Raw genomic sequence first — 22194 nt, 5'->3', positions numbered from 1 at the left:
TGATATTGTGTTATCTTTATTGTATTATGAAGCATAAAGTGTTTCATAATATGTTATTATACAAGGAAATCGGGAATAAAGTACTTCTGCTGTACCTAATCAAATTTATATTCCATTGAAAAAAACAATATATAAAATGACTGCGTTTGAGTAATTAAAATGTATCAACACAGCATGTAAAAAGGCATTTTAAAAAATCCAAATCTACTTTATGAGAAAATCATAAGAAACTATTTTTTTTTATTTTTATCAAAAGTCACAAAAGAATAATTGCCATAGAGTAACACTCAAAATAATTAGAATCTTATACATATGTAAATTCTTAATAACATCCTTAACTTTTTTCTTCCAATTTCGGACTTTACTCCTTTTAACCAATCTCAACTCCTCTCTGAACGCCTAAATCATGAGAACCTAAAAAAAAATAATGAAACATGAGCATAATGAAAAATGGTAACATAGAGAAATGCATCTATATTTGTAAAAATTTGAAACTGATAATACAATTTTACAACAAGTCTTTGACTATTATATAGTTTTATTATGTTGTGGCGATCCTGCTTCCATCAAAATGACTGTATTCGAAAAACTATTTTCCTAACTGCGCACCGGAAGTACGAAGCAGTTATCTACGATCAAGCGCGCAAGCTGTGCGAATTAAAAAGAATTCTTAGCGAAGTGTGCGAATTCCGGTCTTTCACAAAAATCTGTTGTCTGTCGATGTGTTAGCGTTAAAAATTAAAAGATGTTTATTTTTATATAAAAAAAGTCGTCGCTCATTCTTTATGTGTGGATGTAACTTAACTATCCCAATTTGCAACCTTCTCCACTAAAACATCCCACATTTGGTGACCCGAAAAGTGAAAGGATAACTTTCCCAGTTTTCTTTATGCATTAAATGGCGCCATAGCGCATTTCTTCCTAATGGCGGTAAGCGTATCGTTGAATATTGTTTCTATTTTCACAGCCTAAATAATTTCCATCGGAACTTCTGTTATATAATTTGGATTAGCATTTTCATATTATTTACTCTGATTATCAGTATATTATTTGTATTTTCGTATTTCAAAGCAGTTTTGTGAAATTATATTTATAACGTGCCTTTGATTTCTTGAATAAAACATGCCAGGAGATACTCCAAATTCCGCCAACAACGACGCAACAGTTTCTCGTGTTGGCGTCAAACTTCCGCCTTTCTGGAAAGCTAACCCTGCATTATGGTTTGTTCAACTTGAGGCGCAATTCGCCTTGGCGGGAATTACTGCTGACGATACAAAATTTAATCACGTTATTTCTGCAGTTGATTCTGATATTTTGAATTGTGTAAGCGATATAATATTGAAACCTCCTGATACTGATAAATATCCAACATTAAAAAAACGTTTAATTGAGTTGCATTCTGAAAGTGAAGCTTCGAAAATACGTACGCTGCTACAAGGCCTAGAACTTGGCGACCAACGACCATCTCAGTTATTAGCTCGTATGAAAACATTGGCGGGCGATACTGTTGGCGAGCCACTCTTAAAATCTCTTTGGCTCGGAAGACTGCCAAACAGCACACAAACTATTTTAACTGCTTTGAATGAAGATTTAGCTGGTTTAGCATCAGTTGCAGATAAAATAAATGATTTGGCTGGCCATTCAAACATTAATTCCGTTACTCCTCAATCTTCGAATAATCAAATAGCCCAACTTGAAAAACAAGTCGCCCATTTGACGACTTTAGTTGGCGAGCTTACTACAACAATGCGCCAATCACCCTCTCAAAGCAGAAATAGAAATCGACCTTTTAAAAACAGTCGTAGTTGCTCTCGTGATCGCTTAAAAAAATATAAAGAACCTGCTGATGGCATTTGCTTTTATCATACAAATTTTGGCACAAAAGCAAAAAAATGTAGTTTGCCTTGCTCTTTCAAGAATTCGGGAAACTAAATCGGCGGTCGTCCACTGGCCTTGGCCACGATCGCAAAATTAATAGAATTATGCTGGCCGATAAAGTTAGTAAATGGAAATTTTTAGTGGATACAGGCACAGACGTATCTGTTTTACCAAACAATTATGCTCCAAAAGCTGATTCCTCTAATGAATTACTCCTCTTAGCTGCTAATGGCACAAAAATAGCTACTTTTGGTAAAAAACGCCTTACGCTAGACTTAAATTTACGGCGAAATTTTACTTGGTCTTTCATAATTGCAAATGTGAACCAACCAATTATAGGTGTTGATTTTTTAAAACACTATAATCTTTTGGTTGATGTTAAAAGTGGTTGTTTGATTGATGGCATAACTAAATTAACCACTCAAGGCAAATATGCAAACACAGATTCATTAACTTCTGGTATATCCATTTTGCTTGGTGATTCAGAATTCTATGACATTTTATCGCAATTCCAAGACCTCACTAATCCATCTCAACCAACAAAAAGCAAAGTATCAACTAAAATACATCACTTTATTGAAACAACTGGTCAACCAGTATTTTCGAGACCTCGTCGCTTATCTCCCGAGTTGCTAAAAATTGCACGTCAGGAATTTGAATTTTTAATGTCTCAAGGTATTATCCGTCCTTCTAGTAGCCCATGGGCAAGTCCTCTACACATGGTGAAAAAGTCTAATGGAGAATGGAGACCGTGTGGCGACTACCGTCGTTTAAATTCAATTACCGTTCCTGATAGATACCCAGTTCCTCATATTCAAGATTGCACTCAAATGTTTTTCAATAAAACCATTTTCTCCACCCTGGATTTGATCCGAGCTTATCATCAAATTCCGATTAACCCAGCGGACATTCCAAAAACAGCAATCACAACCCCATTTGGTCTTTTTGAATATGTTTATATGCCCTTTGGTTTAAGAAACGCGGGACAAACCTTTCAACGTTATATACATCAAGTTTTGTCAAATTTAGATTTCTGCATTCCTTATTTTGATGACATACTGATTGCATCAAATAATGTAGAACAGCACAAACAACATTTAAAAACAGTATTTGAACGATTATCTCAGCACGGATTGAAACTAAACCCTTCAAAATGCGTCCTTGGGAAGCAATCGGTAAAGTTTCTAGGTTGTCTAATTACATCTGAAGGCGTGAAACCTTTACCGGAAAAAGTTCAAGCCATTTCTGATTTTCCCAAACCTCAAAATATATCTGAGCTAAAGCGTTTCTTGGCCATGCTCAATTTTTACCGTCGATTTTTGCCTCATGCCGCTCAGACTCAAGCTAGCCTACACGAACTTTTAAAAAACTCTAAAAAGAATGATAAGCGACTTGTTCCTTGGACTGACCTCACTACAGAAGCTTTCGAAAAATGCAAATCTGATATTGCAAATGCAGCTACTTTGAACTTCCATTCACCTAACCAGCAATTATCTATCATGGTTGATGCTTCAGACTCAGCCATCGGATCTGTCCTCCATACAACTACGTCTAATGGTCAACAACCTCTAGCATTTTATTCCCGAAAACTTACGCCCTCAGAACGTAAATACAGTACGTATGATAGGGAACTTTTGGCGATATATGCAACTATCAAACATTTTCGACACTTGTTGGAAGGCCAAAATTTCATAATATTTACAGATCATCGACCTCTTACTTTTGCTTTCACCAAAAAATCTGACTCTTCTTCTCCAAGACAACTAAGATACCTTGATTTCATTGCACAATTCAGCACCGACATCAGGCACGTATCGGGCTCAAAAAACGTTGTAGCTGATACCTTATCTCGTATTAATGAAATACAGTTACCAAAAATAGACTTTTCTGCCATGGCGGAAGCACAAGCATCTGATGAAGAACTTCAGACTATTTTGGCAAAGAATGAACTGTCACTTTGTTTAAAACCTCTCTCAACCGACCCCAATTCATCTAAACTTTACTGTGATGTCAAGCAAAACAAAATTAGACCTTACGTCCCAGAAATTTTCCGAAAGAAAGTTTTTCTATCTTTGCACAATATTTCCCACCCAGGTATCCGTGCCACTAAACATTTGATTTCAGAGAGATTCTTTTGGCCGTCCATGCAAAAGGACATTTCAAATTTCACCCGTTCATGTCTAGATTGCCAAAAATCTAAAATAGCTAGACACACCAATAGTCCTCTTAAATCTTTTCAATTACCTGCAGCCAGATTCGATCATGTTCATCTAGATCTCGTAGGACCTCTTCCACCTTCAAACAATTGCGGATACCTACTTACCTGCATAGATCGTTTCACACGATGGCCTGAGGCAATTCCCATTCCTGATATTTCTGCTGAAACTGTTGCGCGTGCATTCATAACTCATTGGATCTCACGCTTCGGTTTGCCTTCAATAATCACGACAGATCAAGGACGACAATTCCAAAGCAACTTGTTTTCTTTGCTCAGCAAACTCTTGGGTGTCCAAAAGATCCGAACGACCCCATACCACCCAAAAATCAATGGAATAGTCGAGCGATTCCATCGATCTCTTAAACAAAGCCTCCGATGTCATGCATCTACGAAATGGACCGAATCAATTCCTTTGGTTTTGCTCGGACTCCGAACCGCATTAAAAGAAGATCTACAGTGCACATCGGCCGAACTAGTTTATGGCTCAACCCTTAAACTACCATCAGAATTTTTTGAATCCCCTTCAATTAACGTCGAGCCTCATGAGTTCCTAATAAATTTACGGACCTTGATGGATCAACTTAAACCTGTTGCTACTGCACCTCATGACACCAAGAAAGTATTCGTTCATCCAGCTCTGGACACTTGCTCACATGTGTTCGTGCGCCACGATGCTGTTAAAAAACCTTTACAAGCGCCATACGATGGACCATACCTCGTACTCAAACGAACTGATAAAATGTTCACAATTGAAAAGAACGGCAAACAGTCCACGATCAACATTGATCGCTTAAAGCCTGCGTTCTTCGAGAACTCTCACCAGTCCTCTGCACCAGCAATATCACCACCAGTTGCAGTTCCGACTTCACCAAAACCAGTACCTGAACTGTCTCCATCGAGTCCTGTGTCACCTACAAATTCTACTCCAGTACCTTATGTGACCAGATCTGGCCGACGAGTTCGCTTCAACACTCGTTACCTCTAACTTCAGTGCCTGCTGCACTACTAGAGGGGGGAGTACTGTGGCGATCCTGCTTCCATCAAAATGACTGTATTCGAAAAACTATTTTCCTAACTGCGCACCGGAAGTACGAAGCAGTTATCTACGATCAAGCGCGCAAGCTGTGCGAATTAAAAAGAATTCTTAGCGAAGTGTGCGAATTCCGGTCTTTCACAAAAATCTGTTGTCTGTCGATGTGTTAGCGTTAAAAATTAAAAGATGTTTATTTTTATATAAAAAAAGTCGTCGCTCATTCTTTATGTGTGGATGTAACTTAACTATCCCAATTTGCAACCTTCTCCACTAAAACATCCCACAATGTTTAATTTCACTTAAATCTCTTATACATAACTTGATATCAGCAATATAAAAACATGTTGTTTTAATAGCCTTACACATGTTCTGTTTACTGTGCCCATGAACTTCCAAATATATTAAGAACATCAAAGCCCCATTAAAAAGGGTAGTTATTTGATTAATATTCATGGTATTGAAACGTTACTTTCTTATTTATCAAATTACGAACAAAATAAACCTAATCCTTCTTCTTTAGCTTTCAATAATCGTAGAAAATCCCGCGATGAATAATATGATAAAATAATCAAATATTTCAAACCAATTTTAAAATAAAAAAAAGAATTTTTTTAATTTCAAAATTCAGAAAAAAATAGTATGCTACATAATTTGGCATAAATTAGAATATTACTTTTTTGAGTAATTATATTTTTTTATGTTATTGCTAAAAGCGGAAAACGTTTAATTTTTTAAAATTATATGGGATAAACTAAGCAAATCTTCTTAAAAATTTAAAATTTATTCAATTTTGAAAAGTTTTATAAAAATTAAAAAAAAAACAGATTTTATTGAGATTTATATTTTTGTCTATCAGAATTTGGCATCTTTAGGTCAAACAGTTTTGCCTGCGCAGCGCTAGCAGGCATACATATAAATCTTCTTCAATTATTAATAGAAATAATTATACGAACTTGAGGCCGTTAACAATATTATGTACTAGTTGATTTTGACGTCAAACTGCTTATTAATAATATTGATTAATATTAATTTCACATAAATCGTTTTGATATAACTTTATGTCTATGATGTCACCAAGTTGCCTAACATTGAAGCCATGTTATTTTAATTGCCTTGCGTATGTTCTTTTCAATGCGTACACGAACCGTTTTAATAGAGATACTCCCCTGAGCTATTAATAGCGCTCTTAAAAACATAAATGTGTGGCTCAGCAGGTATGGGTTTCGATGAAATATTTGGGAAATGTTTTAAAGTTAAAACGAAATGTTAATTAAAAACAAAATATTATAAAGCAAAAAAGTGATATAAAAAGTTTTAGGCAGTTTTGCGAAGTCCAATAATGATAATTTTACTTTATGAAAAGGAAAATTATAAAAAAAATAAATAATTCAAATTTGTTTTATATAAAAGAGACGATAAATCAAGAAAAGATTGTTTTGTAATAATAAATAGAAAAAGAATCGCAATGTAATTATTACAAAAGAATAATAAATATAAAACAGCTTTATAACAAATAATAGGAATCTGTTAAATATTAGACATTTAATCCAATTCTTTGGCGAAAAAAATTAATTCCCTAGAGAGTAGATTTATGATAGATTTTTTTTTGGGCATTCTTTCTCTTAGGTAAATTAAGTAAAAAGTAATGAATTCAAAAAAATGCTAAAATAAGAAAGGGATGAAAGAAAATCAGGCCAATTTACTATACCCAAAAATTATAAACTTCCTGAAAATAAAAATGATTTCACTGAACAATCCTCTCAGGTATCATTTAAATTATGAAATATATTCAGTTTTATACTTTAGTTTTGAATTATTCTGCTTTTTATTTCTGTATTTTTTATGAACATGCTTCAATTCATCTGACATGTCAATGGATTAGTTGAAGTTAGTGCTTAGTACAATGGATACGAATATGAAAAGCATTAAATTTGTATTTATTTTATGTCTTATTAAAATATGAAGTTTAATAATTTTATTTGAGAAAGTCTTTAAAGCTAATCTACTATAAAAGATATAATTAAAATTTTTCGCAAGTAATAATTTCGGAGAGCCAGTTGGTCGCCAAAGATGGCTAGTATATTTAAATAAAAAAATTTCATTTTAAGAATATTCTCAAGGTGAGAAATAATCCTTTTTTTCCAATTTAATTCAAGTAATTATAACCTCCGACAAACACACATATTTCTAAGTATGACAATTTGTTCCTTCAAATGATATATTTCAATATGATTCTTTTATATCCACATACAGAAAGACCCAGTTTAAGGATATTCAGAGATAAAAATCTGTCTAATAATAAATAGTTAAGATAATCATAAAAGCTCCAGATGCGGAAAGATACATTTTAAGGATATTCCAGGATAGAAATCTGTTTAATAATAAATAGCTATGATAATCATAAAGGCTCCAGATGCGGAAAGATACATTTTAAGGATATTCCGAGATAGAAATCTGTTTAATAATAAATAGTTATGATAATCATAAAGGCTCCAGATACGGAAAGATACATTTTAAGGATATTCCGAGATATAAATCTCTTTAATAATAAATAGTTATGATAATCATAAAGACTCCAGATGCGGAAAGATACATTTTAAGGATATTCCAGGATAGAAATCTGTTTAATAATAAATAGCTATGATAATCATAAAGGCTCCAATGCGGAAAGATACATTTTAAGGATATTCCGAGATAGAAATCTGTTTAATAATAAATAGTTATGATAATCATAAAGGCTCCAAATGCGGAAAGATACATTTTAAGGATATTCCGAGAGAGAAATCTGTAATAATAAAGAGTGCTAATATTAATAAAGGCTTGTTCCTCCATATAAGTTTTAAGTCTTTGCTACATTTTCTCCAATTTCAAACTCAAATTTCTCAAAAAAACTGGATGTAATTATTAAATAGATGTAATAATAGCATAATCATTAATAATACAGAAAAAGTTTTAAGTAAGTTTGCTAAGTCAAAAATTGAAAATTCTCATCAATAATATAATATTATCAATCATCATATCAGTTCGAACAGTGATAAAAATTTCTCAAATACAAGGAAATTATATTAGAAAAATTTTATTTTGTAGAGGCGAATAAAACAGATAGACAAAAAGTAAAAATAAATAAATAAATACTATATTGTTATAATATGATTGTGTTATTTTCGAAAATGATAAACCTGCCTGAAATTCATATATACATTACAAAAGGAATTCTATTTTAAGTCAAATAAAACAGGCAGACGATTGATGAAAAAATGAAAATTATATATATAATTTTTTTGTTATAAAATACTGATATTATATCCAGAAAGTGTAAACAAATTTAGGCACAGAAAAAAAGGGAGATTTTTTTATGAATTTGAATAAAACAAACAGCCGGTACAAGAAGAAAAGAAGTTTATATTGTGATATTCTAATATAACATTTCTATTCTCACTATATTTGATCATACTAAGATGCTTCAAGTTTTATTTGGAATATTCTATCAACAGAAGCAGCATCAATAATATAATAACTGTTGTTGATTTAAAATATTGGCTCGATTGTCCTTTTTGAAAAAAGTCCACAAATTTAAGGCATATAGTATATTATGAAGCGAATTAAAATACGTCATTGCTGTTATCATCATTTATTGTTATAAGATAATGCGTTATATCCAGAAACGATAAACAAATACTTCAAATAAAAAAAAAAAGAAATTATTTTTCATGAATTTGGAAGAAACAGAAAATCGGTAGTTATATTGTGATATTCTAATATCATATTCCTAATCTCACTATACTTGATCGTATTAAGATGCTTCAAGTCCAATTTGGAACATTCTATCAACAGAAGCAGCATCAACAATAGAATAAATGCTGTTGATTTAAAATAATGGATCGATTATCCTATTTGAGAACATTTTTTTAAGGTATATAATATATTATCAAGCGAATTAAAATGCTGCATTGATGTTAACATCATTTATTGTTATAAAATAATGGTGTTATATCCGAAAATGATGAACCAATCCAGGAACATAAAAAAGGGAAATTATGGTTCATGAATTTGGATTAAACAGACAGTCTGTAGTTATATCGTGATATTCTAATATTCCAATTTTCACTATACTTGATATACTAAAATGCCTCAAGTTCGTTTAGGAATATTCCATTAACAGAATATATCATCGATAATATAATAACCGTTGTTGATTCAAAGTATTGAATCGATTGCCCTATTTTAAAGCAGTGCACATATTAAAGGTATGTAGTACTTGATTAAGCGTATTAAAATGCTTCATATCGGTTGTCTTCATTTATTGCTATAAGATAATGGTGTTATATCCGAAAATGATAAACGAATCCAGGAACATAAAAAAGGGAAATTATGTATCATGAATTTGTATAAAATATACAGTCTTTAGTTATATTGTGATATTCTATTATAATATTCCTAATCTCACTCTACTTGATCATACTAAAATGCTTCAAATCCTATTTGGAATATTAAATTTACAGAAGCAGCATCAATAATATAATAACTGTTTTTGATTTAAAATATTGGCTAGATTGTCCTATTTGAAAAAAATACAGATATATAAGGCATATAGTATATTATTAAGCGAATTAAAATGCTTCATTGCTTTTCTATATGTATGCCATTTGAAAAATTCCTTCAATTCGATTATTGGCTTCCAAACGACTTGAGAAAAATCTTGGTAATACGATAAAGTGAAAGAACTTACATCTGGAAGAAAAAAAAATCGTCTACAATTGCGAAACTACTGCTTGTTAGCGCATTTGGAGAAACTACAGAGCCAAAGCAAGGTTAGGAAGAAAAATTACAGAATTGGAAGAAGTGAGTCTAATAAAAATCCAATATCGCCACTCTTTAGAAAAATAAGTTTGACACCGAAAAATATGATATGGAATGTTATCCGACGACAAATTTGACAAATAAATCGAATTATCGGAAACAATGTTGACGGAGGAACAAAAAAATAAGAGGGGGCTGGGGGGTGGAGAAAAATTCCTACGGCGCATGACTCGTTTTGCCCCAGGGGCGACTAAAGCAATCCAGCAAGAGTTGTTGGCAATCCTGCATAAATATCATCGAATCAAAGTTCGAAACCGTGTACCGCTATAAATAATAACAATAAAAAGTGAGAAAAAGATGCTGTAAAGGGGTATTGGGAGGACATAAGAGAAAAAAGCGTCAAGTCACAGCAGATTTCTTGCACAAACAGAGGGAATTTTTTAGGTAGAAGAAGATTCTTTCTTCTTTTTTTTTTCCCCGCCTCTTTTAAAGTCTCAGTTGGATAGAGGAAAGATTTAGGGATTTTTGTCATTTCTTATTCTAAGTTTTGCATCCATTTTTTTTTGGTGTTGTTTTTTGAGAAGTTTGCGTTTGAAGTTGGGGAAAATGTAGGGCAAATGCATAAAACTTCTGTGGAGGAGCGAACCTTTATGAGCGGTTATTTCTCATCTTAGAAGTATCCTTAAAATATATCTTTTTGTATCTGGATATAAAGAAAGCATCCTGAAAGATATCATTTGAAAGAAAGAATGGCATACTCAGAAATGCGTGTTTGGCAAAGGTTATAATTGCTTAAATTAAGTAGAAAGAGGGCTTACTTTTAAGTATGGAAGTATTCATAAGATATCTTTATTTATATAGATAAGCTAACAATCTTTGATGACCAACTAGCTCTCCGCTATTACATCTCCTCAAAAATTTCAATTAAATCTTTTATACGTAAATTAGTCTTACAAGTTTTCTCAAAACATTATTTTAAACTTCAAATTTTGATAGACAAGAAATTCATACTAATTTGAAACCCTACAAAATTACATTCATTATACAAAACTCTTTCTTTATTCAAAATCCTTTAATCTTTAATTTTAAAATGGTAAACAATAAAGTGCAACCAATTCATTCACATATTTGATGAATCGAAGTATGTTCATAAAAAATATGATAAAAAGTAGAATAATTCAGCTCTGAAGAGTAGTACTGAATATATTTCATAATTTGCGCAATATCTCAGAGGTATGTTCAATAAAAAGTTATTTGGTATAATAAAAAAAAATAGTTAGAAAAGAATCAATTTATTTCGATATGTCCAATTATACAGCTGAAGAAATCAACAAGGTTAGAAAATGAAAGAATTTTAAAAATGTTACAGGATTTCTCCTTTTTTAAATAAAATCATTTTAAATCACCTCAGAATTATAAAAATTTCAAAAATTTGCTAAAAGGATTGCTTTTGCAGAGATCTATTCAATACGGAAAATGGTTGAAATTTAAATACTTTAGCCCACAATAACTAAAAGGAAAATATAAGATGAAATATTTATTGTTATTTTGAAAATGATTTTAGTTTGATTGCAAGCCGAGGAAATATACGTAAAAATATATTTAAATATAAATTAGAATCAGAGAAATAATTTTATTGCAACTAAATTGGTCCAAGTAAGAAGGCAATTTTACTGGCACTTAATGTTTTAAGATGGTATTAAAATCACTTTTATGTTACATTACTTGCAGTAGCTATAGAAAAAAAAGTATTAATTTCAGTTTATGTTTAATTCCTTAAAATTCCAGTAAGTATTAAAAAATCGTTCTGAGGTGTACATTCCCTCTACCGAAAGTATATTTGTGCTAAATTTAATAGATGTAAGACAAATTGTCTATCGTGTTGAAAGCCAATCTACATAAACAGAGAGAAATATAGGAAGCATGTAGAAAAATATTGCTTAACCATGCAGAATATTTTGAAATACATTTTTTATTGAAGATTATAATTGTTTGGATTTAATCATATATGAATTCTCTGATCATAGAAGTATTATCAGTAGATATTTTTCTTCTTTTGGGTATGAAAGAGAAAAAAAAAACACCTTCTGAAATATTGCTTTAATGAGCAGAATAGCCCATTATGAAATTAGCTTATTTGTTATTTATAATTGCTTTGATGATGTCATTCATGAATTTCTAAGACTGGTACCACAGTTAAAATATGTTTCTTTTTATTTCGATATTTAAGATGAATGATCGAAATTATGTCTTGAACGAGCTGAATGATGCATTCTGAAGTACATTCCTTTGCTGAAAATTATCATTGCCCTGAATAGATCGTTTTGACCTTCCCATACTGAAAGTGCCAAGAAAAGATATTTGTCTTTATTCAAGGATCAAAGAAGAATCTTCAAAACTATCCCTTAAATAAGAAGAGTGGCAATAATTCGTTTGTTGAGGTTATTATTGCTGGGTGTATGCTGTTTATTAATTTCTTTTGTTTGAAATATAAAAAGTTGTTTCACTTTACTCTGATATAGGTGAAGAATTTTCAAAATTATCGTTTGAACGAGTAGAATGCAATATTCTGAAATACATTTGTTTGCTTAGAATTATGTTTATTCGGATTAGATCAGTTATGATTTTCTCGCATTCGATTTTGCTCTTTGTTCGGTTATCAACGAAGAATTTTCAAATTTCCCTTAAATGAAAAAAAAGAAAAAGTATATTTTGAAATAGTTGCTTATTGACGATTATTTTTGCTTAAATGAAACTGTTTATGAATTTTGTTAATATTGGCATTATTATTAGTAGATATTTATCTTTATTAAAACACCAAAGAAAATTTTTCAAGACTATAATTTGAACGAGCAGAATGAAATTTTCTGAAATACATTTGTTTATTGAGAATTTTCATTGTCTGAATTAGACCAATTATTATTTTCTCGTATTGGATATTGCTCTTTATTCAGCTATCAAAGGAGAATTTGCAAATGCCACTTAAATGAAAAAAAAAAAATGATATATTTTGAAATATTTACTTGTTAAAGATTATATTTTCTTATATTAAATTGTTTATGAATTTTGCTAATATTGGCATCTTCACTAGTAAATATTTATCTTTATTCAAGCATCAATGAAGAATTTTAAAAATTATCACTTGAACGTTCAGAATTTAGTAATTTAGTTTGTTAAGTATGAATCTTATTTGATTTTACCTGATATATGTTAAGCATTTTCTTATTTGATTTTGTCTGATATTTTATATTTTCTTATTTGATTTTACCTTATATTTGATAAGTATTTTTCTTATTTGATTTTACCTTATATTTGATAAGTATCTTTCTTATTTGATTTTACTTGATATTTGATAAGTATTTTCTTATTTGATTTTGCTTGATACAATCATTTTTCTTATTTGATTTTACGTGATATTTGATAAATAATTTTCTTATTTGATTTTATCTGATATTTGATAAGTATTTTTCTTATTTGATTTTACTTGATATTTGATAAGTATTTTCTCATTGGATTTGAATATTTCCACGATGTCAAATACTTATGTTTTCCAAAGATGCTTATTCCTTCAAATTTCTGGGACGATAATTCCTTCTTACCTTTGATATTATGTTTAATTCTGTATTTAAACATAAAAGCCTCCTCAAAAGCGGATGAAAAAAAAATCATAAGTTTTTAAGATTTGACATAAAAATCACAAATGACTAAAGAAATAATGAGATTTGAACCTATGATTTGCAGAAACTTCTGATATTTTCTAGTAGGATTTAGTTTATTATTATTATTTAAAAAACATTTTTCAATATTTTCGGAATAATGCCTTGAAAAGAAAATTATTGAGATATATTTAAGAAATAATTTTCATTTTTTAAAGGTTTGATTTTACAATAAATAAAGAAAAAGTCGCGCTCAATTCTGTTTAGTCTGCTGTTATGCAAATCTGTAACTGTATAAGAAAAATATAATAAAATATTATAAAAATCAAGATAAAAAGTCTGAAATAAATAGATAAAAAGAAATTTGATTCTTAACATTATTTTGAAGAAACAACATTTTACGAAGAAGTAATTTCAGATATATTTAAAATAAATAAATCTTAGCATCCCTAGAAAATTTCAGGACTGTGATTTCTTTCTTATATTTTATCAGGGATAAAGAAATTGTATATGTCTATTCTAATATGAAAGAATACTATCCTATTTAGACTAAAACATTCAACTTATTCTAAGTAATAATCCCAGGCAAATTTTTAGAAGCTGCTACTTTTCAATACTTATTTTGATAAGGTAAAACACTGAAAACTGGAATTCTCACTGTCCCAGAGGACAAGCAGACATTATAAATATTTCTTTTGCATTTAAAATTATTCTTCTAGCATTTATATAGATAAAATAATGTGCTGATTTAAATATTTCCGATTTTAAGAATATTTCTTGCATCACTATATTTTTATCGTAAATGAATTCATAAAAGCAGGGAATGTATAGCAATAAAAATTGTTTAAAAATTATGTTCAGCTTTAAAATCAAATGTTTCTATCTATTTTCAGTTACTTTTAATTTTAAATATTAAGTTTTCTTTAAGGAAATCTGAGTAAAAGTTAGGCACTTTCAGGTAGAATATATTTTTAAATTCGGTTTTATTAAATAACATAACTTTTTTTAATGATTTTATTTAAAAATTGAGTTATATCTCACGTTAGCTTTGTTTAATAAGTTACTAGGAATTGTTACGTGATATGTATTAAGTAATTATCAATATCCTTTAACATATCAACTAAAACAATTGTATTCGGTATGTATTTTTGACTACTATTCAATTAAAAGTAAGTAGTGTAGCTAAAATTTGTGTAATTATAAAATATATTAAATGTATCACTTTAAATTAATAGATATTTTTAGTCATAAGGGCACTCAACGAAGATGTTAAGTTAGGAAAATTTATATCTTTCAGTTTATTATTATATTATTATATACTCGATGCAATGCATTTTGTATCGAATATACCCCTCAGAAGGTACTGCACCTGCTTTCCTTGGTAACGCTGACACGACATCATCATCATCGTCGAATATACCTAAATCATTGATACTCATTTATTTCTGAATATTTTTCATACAATTATATCAAAATTCAAAACTAGTCACATCTTATAAATCCTAGAGAAATTTTCATTAATATTAGACCATTAATATTTGTATAAGATTATTTATTATTAAATAGAAAATTTATTATTAAATGATTACATAGGGGACTTAAAAATGTTTTACTTACCAATAAAAATATAAAGTTTATAATTAACGCAATATATTATAAAGTTTTTAATTAATGCAGTATTCATATATTGAATCACTTCGAAACAAAACTTTCTTAAACAAGCGTTATTTAATCATTATTAGGCTATGCTACAAATTCTTTGAAAGATATCAAAATATATTCTTTGAAATGCACCAGAAAAATATTTTCTTAAAAAGTACCTCAAAAAAATTAATTCATTCATTGTTTTTTTAAAGATTTTTCTTATTGCTCAAATATTGCATTCGAAATTATAATCATTTTATGTAATGAATACCTGAATGCACATTTTTCATTTAAGCTTTAATTTTGGATCAATAGAGCCGAATCTGATTGTAGTGCATTAAGTCAAATTGCACTTAAAAAAATGACGAAATAACTGTTAATAAAGTAAAGAAAAACAAATTAAACTTGAAAACATTCGGCAAAAAGTAGGAAAGAAAAAAATCTTTTTCTTTCAGCACATCTTTTTTTTTTTTTTTTTTTCTTTTTTCCTTCTTTTTCTAAAAATGAACTGAGACTTAACTACGGCGCCGGCATGGACAGTAAATTCACGTACCTCTGCAATTAGGACTACTTGGTAATGACCGCAGGAGAGTATGCGCCAGGCATCTTTTTCTTCTTTTTTCTTTTTTTAAAAACTTTTCTCCACAATGACCCCCTCTCTTTCTTGATGACCGGTTGTGAATTCGAGCTAGTCCGCTTGACCCCCACTGATCTTGAAATTACAGGTTGGTGGGTATATGGGCTCCAAAAGCCAGTGGCCAAATGTCACCTCTTTCCCGTTTTTCTGTTCTTTGCCTTTTACTTATCTTTTTCCTTAAAGACGTCCGTAATGGTACATTTGGGGGTTGAAATGTTTGTGAACAAGAAGGGGAAAAAAAAAAGAAAGAAATCAACTTTTCTGTTGTGCTTCTTCATTTTACTTTATATGGTCCCAAGTCCGTCCCGAATACCATCACGTTCATTTTGCCATAGGTTACCAGTCGTTATCTCTAATTTTTGTAGAGGTCATTAGGGTCATCTACGATTAAATCATTAGAGGCAATCTGTGAGGATAGGACACTCTAATTTGAGCTTTTTTCGCCTTATCGAAACAGGGAATTCTTTTAATAATCGTGCCTCATTAAAGAAGTTTTTATGCGTTTTGTGGTGGTTGTTCGTGGACTTTGAGGACAAAGTTTAATTTTTTTGTAGAAAAGAAAAAGATGTGATCATGAGGAGTTAATGGAATAATCACGTTGTTTTTCAGTTGGCTAATTTTCGAAGTAATCACGCTTTTAGTGAGCTAATTTGGGTTCCAGAAGTGCCATTCTTGTTGGTTCTCATAGAGTCAAAGACTTCAAAACTGCGTAGGTAGAACTTAATGATAAAACTGCTCAAGGGCATTCATAAATAATTTATTAAGATTGTTATAATTTATTTTATTTTATTAAATCCATTTTCTTTTTAATGTGGACTCCTTGTTAATAATGATATATGAGAAAGTTTTATGTTCTATTTCTTTCTCTTCTGAGAATTAATATTCATAATAAGAATAGCATTGCATTTTAAAAATAATAATCGTACCCTATTAGAATTTTTATATCCAATTATTTTTTGCATAACTGAGCGTATAAAGAAATATATTCACAATTGGCAGTAAAAATAATTCAATAAAAAGCCAATAAAAAATCATTAAAAAAAGCAACTTTGATACAGAAACAGAATTTTCTTCTACGTGTAGACAGATTTGTCTCCTCAAATCTCTAAGAGCCATATCATTGTTTAATGCAAGAATTAAAATTAGTGGAATTAGTCTCCCACAAAATTTCTCGCATACTCTTACGTCCCACGGAACGACTTGCACGATATTGGCATAACATTGTTTGGCTTCAATTCAACTTTTCATTGAATGAATCGTGTGATATTTGGCGAGATGGCGTATCGGAAATAGAATTTGTGTCTTCGAGGTGTTTTTCCCAACCGATTGAACCAACAATTTGACACAAAACTGCACTTGTAGTCACAAAATCCCATAGCATATTTAAGTCACTGCGTTTTTGAGTTATCACGTTTATATATTTCTGTAAATACAGACCGACAGAAGGTTAACCTGTAGTTAATTATAGAGGTCTACACTACAGATGCTAAATCTGCGAATTTTATCCATAGTACACTCTTCATTTTATAATTGTCGAGCTAACTTATATTCGAACAGCCGTACAAACAGACTTCCTCAGAACGGATTTTTCTTAAAATTAGATAGAAATCTATAAATTTGTTATAAAGACCGTATACTAAATTTCATCAAGGAGTTTTTGAGTTATCTTTGTCACAGACAAAGATTTCAATATTTTTTTTTTTTTTTTCTAAAAATATGTTAAAAAAAAAAAAGAACTCATGGAGGTCTTAAACGTGAGATTGGTCAAATTCCCGAATTCGAAGTTGTTTTATGTTTATAAAACTTTCTCTATACTACATATACAAGAAAATAAAAAAAAAAAAATGTCTTCATTCCCTTACATAACTGAATGAAGAAATATATTAATTTTTTAATAAAATTATTGAACTGGAATATATCTGGATATTAATGTTTTCAAAAAAGAAATATTAAAACTTAGGAAATTCAGACAAGGGCGAATTATGAATAATAAAAATACATGTTAGCTCAATATCAAATTTTCATTAAATATATTACTTTTACAAGATTACCACGACTCTTTTGAGACGTTTGTAAGCGAAACCTTTCCAAAAAAGGCTATTCCGTATTTAGTTTTCAATGAAGTTGTGTCGAATACACCTACAGTAGATCCTTACAAATATTCACAAAACATACAAGATGATAGATAAATTTTCCATATCCTGTTGAGTCCATTTTTGGATTATCATTACTCTAGAGATTTCGAATTTAGTTTAGATAACTTGAGCTTAAACTGTCATACATTAATCGTATCTTAAAATCCACCAACATTCTCTATAAAACTGACTTTGAGGTTTAAAAAAACCCCTAGAGATTTCGAATTTAGTTTAGATAACTTGAGCTTAAACTGTCATACATTAATCGCATCTTAAAATCCACCAACATTCTCTATAAAACTGACTTTGAGGTTTAAAAAACCCCTAAAGATTTCGAATTTAGTTTAGATAACTTGAGCTTAAACTGTCATACATTAATCGTATCTTAAAATCCACCAACATTCTCTATAAAACTGACTTTGAGGTTTAAAAAAACCCCTAGAGATTTCGAATTTAGTTTAGATAACTTGAGCTTAAACTGTCATACATTAATCGTATCTTAAAATCCACCAACATTCTCTATAAAACTGACTTTGAGGTTTAAAAAAACCCCTAGAGATTTCGAATTTAGTTTAGATAACTTGAGCTTAAACTGTCATACATTAATCGTATCTTAAAATCCACCAACATTCTCTATAAAACTGACTTTGAGGTTTAAAAAAACCCTAGAGATTTCGAATTTAGTTTAGATAACTTGAGCTTAAACTGTCATACATTAATCGTATCTTAAAATCCACCAACATTCTCTATAAAACTGACTTTGAGGTTTAAAAAAACCCCTAGAGATTTCGAATTTAGTTTAGATAACTTGAGCTTAAACTGTCATACATTAATCGTATCTTAAAATCCACCAACATTCTCTATAAAACTGACTTTGAGATTTAAAAAAACCCTAAAGATTTCGAATTTAGTTTAGATAATTTGAGCTTAAACTGTCATACATTAATCGTATCTTAAAATCCACCAACATTCTCTATAAAACTGACTTTGAGGTTTAAAAAAACCCCTAGAGATTTCGAATTTAGTTTAGATAACTTGAGCTTAAACTGTCATACATTAATTGTATCTTAAAATCCACCAACATTCTCTATAAAACTGACTTTGAAGTTTAAAAAACCCCTAAAGATTTCGAATTTAGTTTAGATAACTTGAGCTTAAACTGTCATACATTAATCGTATCTTAAAATCCACCAACATTCTCTATAAAACTGACTTTGAGGTTTAAAAAAAACCCTAGAGATTTCGAATTTAGTTTAGATAACTTGAGCTTAAACTGTCATACATTAATCGTATCTTAAAATCCACCAACATTCTCTATAAAACTGACTTTGAAGTTTAAAAAACCCCTAAAGATTTCGAATTTAGTTTAGATAACTTGAGCTTAAACTGTCATACATTAATCGTATCTTAAAATCCACCAACATTCTCTATAAAACTGACTTTGAGGTTTAAAAAAAACCCTAGAGATTTCGAATTTAATTTAGATAACTTGAGCTTAAACTGTCATACATTAATTGTATCTTAAAATCCACCAACATTCTCTATAAAACTGACTTTGAAGTTTAAAAAACCCCTAAAGATTTCGAATTTAGTTTAGATAACTTGAGCTTAAACTGTCATACATTAATCGTATCTTAAAATCCACCAACATTCTCTATAAAACTGACTTTGAGATTTAAAAAACCCCTAAAGATTTCGAATTTAGTTTAGATAACTTGAGCTTAAACTGTCATACATTAATCGTATCTTAAAATCCACCAACATTCTCTATAAAACTGACTTTGAAGTTTAAAAAACCCCTAAAGATTTCGAATTTAGTTTAAATAACTTGAGCTTAAACTGTCATACATTAATCGTATCTTAAAATCCACCAACATTCTCTATAAAACTGACTTTGAGGTTTAAAAAACCCCTAAAGATTTCGAATTTAGTTTAGATAACTTGAGCTTAAACGGTCATACATTAATCGTATCTTAAAATCCACCAACATTCTCTATAAAACTGACTTTGAGGTTTAAAAAAAACCCTAGAGATTTCGAATTTAGTTTAGATAACTTGAGCTTAAACTGTCATACATTAATCGTATCTTAAAATCCACCAACATTCTCTATAAAACTGACTTTGAAGTTTAAAAAACCCCTAAAGATTTCGAATTTAGTTTAGATAACTTGAGCTTAAACTGTCATACATTAATCGTATCTTAAAATCCACCAACATTCTCTATAAAACTGACTTTGAGGTTTAAAAAAAACCCTAGAGATTTCGAATTTAGTTTAGATAACTTGAGCTTAAACTGTCATACATTAATCGTATCTTAAAATCCACCAACATTCTCTATAAAACTGACTTTGAAGTTTAAAAAAAACCCCTAGAGATTTCGAATTTAGTTTAGATAACTTGAGCTTAAACTGTTATACATTCATCGTATCTTAAAATCCACCAACCTTCTCTATAAAACTGACTTTGAGGTTTAAAAAAACCCCTAGAGACGGTCTATATTCAGAACGCTTTGCAGTTTAACAGTTGGAGAAATTACGTTTTGAGGCTGGATAAAATTATCTAAGAATTCAATTTAAGAATTCGGACAAACAGTAATATCCTTATAGTTATCAGAACTGCTTGTAGTCATGAGCGCGGTAAAAATTTGCGATTGACATCTTATAGAATAAAATTTTTGTTGTTCGATAATGCTATCTAGGAATCCTCAGATTCGGGCAAACAATTATGTTCTTATAGCTATCAAAAATACTTGTAGTCCGGTAAAAATTTGTCTTCGAAAAGATTTGAGACTGAAATCTTATAGAATAAAATTTTTGTTGTTCGATAATGCTATCTAGGAATCCTCAAATTCGGGCAAACAATTATGTTCTTATATCTATCAAAAATACTTGTAGTCACGAGTTCGGTAAAAATTTGTATTCGAAAAGATTTGCGACTGAAATCTTACAGAATAAAATTTTTGTTGTTCGATAACAAAACAATTATGTTCTTATAGCTATCAAAAATACTTGTAGTCATGAGTCCGGTAAAAATTTGTCTTCGAAAAGATTTGAAAATTTTTATTCCTATAGAATAAAATTTTTGTTGTTAGATAATGCAATCTAGGAATCCTCAGATTGGGGGAAACAATTATGTTCTTATAGCTATCAAAAATACTTGTAGTCATGAGTCCGGTAAAAATTTGTATTCGAAAAGATCTGAGACTGAAATCTGATTGAATAATATTTTTGTTGTTCGATAATGCTATCTAGGAATCCTCAGATTCGAGCAAACAATTATGTTCTTATAGCAATCAAAAATACTTGTAGTCATAAGTTCGGTAAAAATTTGCATTCGAAAAGATTTGAGACTGAAATCTTATAGAATAAAAATTTTGTTGTTCGATAATACTATCTTGGAATCCACAAATTCTGAAAAAAATTTGGATTCACAATCGAAATTTTTTGAAATAGAATTTTTGAGGAACGGTAATGTTTTTTATGCATCCTTAAATTCTGAGAAAGTTTTTATTCTTATGGACATTATAACCATTTTTTAACCAGGAACAATTTAATATGTATGTTTTGATACTTGAAAAATGATTTTGATTGGTAATTTTACAATGAAACAAAAATTATAGCTATTAAACTTAAGAGAAGTTAATTTTTTTATTTGATATTTAGACAAAAGTAAATGAATTACACTCAGAAAAATATGATTGTCATCATATTTCTGAAATTATGTATACCAAAATCAACTAGTTAAGTAAAAATTAAGGAGTATACAAGTAAATAAAAATTGAAATTTTGAATGATCATTTTTTAAAATTTGATAAAAATGCTTAAAGTTCGGAAGATATATTCTTTTCAGTATTTTTCTTCGAATATATTAAAAATTCGGCAGACTAACCAAAAGGATTATTTGTGCATTTCTTGGTTGTTTATAATCCAATATTAGAAAGTTTTGCCCTATTTGAGAAAAATATCAAATGCTTCACTTAAGCATCTCCCAAACACAGAATAAATAACCTTCCAGATATTTCTGCAGTTTTAAATATAAAAATAAATAAAAACGAAACGCAATGACTGTTTTAATAATGAAATTTTGACCGTCGGAATTTAATATTTTCTTTCTAAACTATAATAAGTTTATTTAACTTTTTTTTTTTACAATAACATTATGTAGCAATTAGCAATACTAAATATAAATGTTTT

The 22194-nt window shown here is 29.8% G+C and overlaps 1 long non-coding RNA gene across 2 annotated transcripts in view; it reads right to left on the bottom strand.

Moving 5' to 3' along the window:
• Window positions 1-286: 286 nt before the first annotated feature.
• The window catches only part of LOC129988897 (uncharacterized), a 185757-nt gene continuing 163849 nt past the window's right edge, over window positions 287-22194 (bottom strand). For both annotated transcript variants that reach the window (XR_008785698.1, XR_008785697.1), the window contains one exon: window positions 287-414. This is a non-coding gene — a long non-coding RNA (uncharacterized LOC129988897). The remainder of the gene's footprint in view (window positions 415-22194) is intronic.

The sequence above is a fragment of the Argiope bruennichi genome, chromosome 10, assembly GCF_947563725.1.
Source record: "Argiope bruennichi chromosome 10, qqArgBrue1.1, whole genome shotgun sequence".
Lineage (NCBI taxonomy): Eukaryota > Metazoa > Arthropoda > Arachnida > Araneae > Araneidae > Argiope > Argiope bruennichi.
Note: the sequence above shows the minus strand (reverse complement) of the source record. Positions and strands in the feature narration are given on the sequence as shown.